We start from the raw sequence: 2,884 nt of genomic DNA, 5'->3' as shown, positions 1-2,884 counted from the left end.
ACGAGCACACGCCTGGTTGCGATCTTAAAACCGCACTGCTAGTGGCCGCTAGAAACTCCATAATGCCCCTTTAATGGCTCCCTGTACTAGGGGTTTTAATGATTCACCAAATCCACGGTTTGGTTCAGACCTTGTCCCCTGTTTTTTTTTTTTTAGGTGGGGGGGGCATCATCATTATTATTATTGTTATTATTATTATTATCATCATCATTATATTCCATCTTGAGTCAATTAAAGTAGTTGAAGTTGCAGGGATGATCACTCAATCATGACTGGACCAAAACAGTCACGTGACACACACAGTTGGAAGATAATAAAATCGGTCATGTCACATTCTGCCTGTCTGATCTGTATAGTTTAGTTCCAGTTTCTATCTCACACAGGCTCCGCCCTCTACTGGACTCTATGGGTACTACCTCTCCTCCTATCACATGCACGTACTCGCCCACTGAAATTTTGCATACTGTAAGTAGCCGACCAATTGGATGTCGCTACCGTACGTGCGTACCATATAAATAGCGGTGTCCTCACTGCTCAGCATCCTTTTTTATTCAGACAGACGGCGAACCGCCCACTGACCTTCACCTCCACGGATGGAGGATCCCCTCCCTGCTGAGGAGGATGCTCCGGCCCCCAATCAACCGCTTCAGTCGGTTTCACGCTCCCTGCCGTCCCTGCCCCCGCCGCCGATCGACGATGATGCTGACAGCCTGTCATCAGCGTCGGCCACCTCTACCGCGGCCATCTCGGCCTTGTCTAAAGAGCAAATGAATTCCTCTTCAGTCCGTCAGGACTTCCCCGCTTATGGCTATAGCAGCTAGGCGCGTCTGGCTAGCACTGCCCCCCCCCCACCCTGCTTAATCCGGTGAGTCGGCTCCGGGAGGGGTTTTATGGACCAACTCGCCGTGCTCAGCCCGCCTTCGTCTCCCCGGCTCTCCCAGATATCTGGCAGTGCGCCGAGGCATCCTGTGCAGACACGTGCTGGTGAGGACAGACAACCGGACGACAGTGACCTACATCAACAGACAGGGCGGTGTCCGATCCGCAGCTCTGTTGAGGTTAGCAGTGGACCTATGGACGTGGCCAGCAGCACACTTGCTGTCTCTGAAGGCCCTTCACATCCCAGGCTCGGAGAACAGGGGGGCCGACCTCATGTCGAGGAGCTGTCCCCCACAGAGCGAGTGGAGACTGCACCCCGATATAATAAAGCAGATCTGGTCTCGCTTCAGGACGGCGCAGGTGGACCTGTTTGCCAGACGGCACAAAACCCACTGCCCGCTGTGGTTCTCGATCCTACCACAGGACAGCCAGCCCTTGGGCGTGGACGTGTTTGCACACGCGCCGTGGCCAAAAGGGCTGCTGTATGCTTTCCCCCCACTCCATCTCATCCCCCCCTGCTGGAGAGGGTGAGACAGGAAGGGTTGTCAGTCATCCTGGTAGCCCCCAGCCGCAGATCGGTGGGGTGGTACGCAGAGGTGACGCAGCTGGCAGTGACGGAGCCTTGGCCTGTGCCTCAGGTCTGGGGGGCTCTGTCACAGGACTCAGGCACCATAGGCATGCTGCCAGTGCTCGGTCATCCTCTTGGATGTGTCGGGCTCCTTCTAAGGATCTGTGCTCGCAGGTGCGACTCAGGATCTGTGAAGAAGGAGACTGGTGTCTACCATAGACTACCGGTTGTCGGGGAAAACATTTTTACACTGAATGTGATGTCCCTGTAAGGGGTCAGGACAGTTCAGGTATTGGATCTGGCTGGATCAGATCCCTCTTGGTCATGCCAAACCCCTAGCGGTCTAGTGACCTTTCTGAGGGGTGGCCCACTGCCATATCGCTTAGGATGGAGGCAGCTTAAGGCCTGTGGCTGGTGACCTGTGGCCGATCATGTCGGTGAGGTGAGCTGTGGCTTGTCGCAACTGGGCGGAGAGTCATCGGGCTCCAGCCACTGTACCCATAGAGTCCAGTAGAGGGCGGGGCATGTGTAAGATAGAACGAAGGTTACGATATGGTAACCCTAGTTCTATTAGCACAGGCGGAGCCCTCTACGATGGAGCCCTGCCGCTCCACCGCCGTCTGCTGAAGGGTTGGTTGTATGCTGAGCAGTGAGGACACCGCTATTTATACGGTACGCACGTACAGTAGCGTAGTTCAATTGACCGGCTACTTACAGTATGCAAAATTTCAGTGGGCGAGTATGTGCGTGTGATAGGAGGTGAGGTAGTACCCATAGAGTCCAGTAGAGGGCTCCGCCTGTGCTAATAGAACTAGGGTTACCATATCGTAACATGGTTTAGGGTTTTTGTTATATTTATGTTATGTGGCATTGTGGTCCTCTGTGTTCTAGTTCTGTGTTGTTTGGTTTTAGTTTCTGTCTGTTTTACCAGTTTTGTTTGAAGTCTGTCTTTATTATTAGTTTTTCAGTGCTTATTTCCTGTTGTGTTAGATTTTGGTCCAATGATGTTCAGTCTGTGTTCTGCATTTAGGTTTGGTCCTGGTCTGTTGTTGCAAGTTTTACTGGTGGTGGCTAGCTTATTCCTGTTTCTGATTAGTATCTCATGTCATTCACCTGTTGGCTCCCTCCCTACTCGTTAGCTATTGCCTGTGTTTCCCTCAGTCAGTGTCTGGTCATTGCAGCTTGTTGAGCTCTGTCCCGTGTCCTGCCCTGCCTGTTCTCTGCCTGTTCTGGATCTGTACCTCGTTGGATTTTCTGTTGGATTACTTTGTTGGATTACTTTGTTCGTTTTGAGTTATTTACTGTGGTTTGTTTGGACTCAGCCACTCAGCTTGTAAGCGTGCTTGCTTTTCATCTGACTTAATAAATCATTGAACCTTACCTGCCTGTTTCCGTGTCCTGCATTTGGGTCCTAAACCTCAACCACACACCACCACT

This window comes from Micropterus salmoides, unplaced genomic scaffold, assembly GCF_014851395.1.
Source record: "Micropterus salmoides isolate LMB-PRFRI ecotype aquatic unplaced genomic scaffold, ASM1485139v1 Ms_hic_scaffold_14, whole genome shotgun sequence".
In the NCBI taxonomy this organism is placed as follows: Eukaryota; Metazoa; Chordata; class Actinopteri; order Centrarchiformes; family Centrarchidae; genus Micropterus; species Micropterus salmoides.
The sequence above is the reverse complement of the archived record's forward strand: the minus strand, read 5'-3'. Positions refer to the sequence as shown.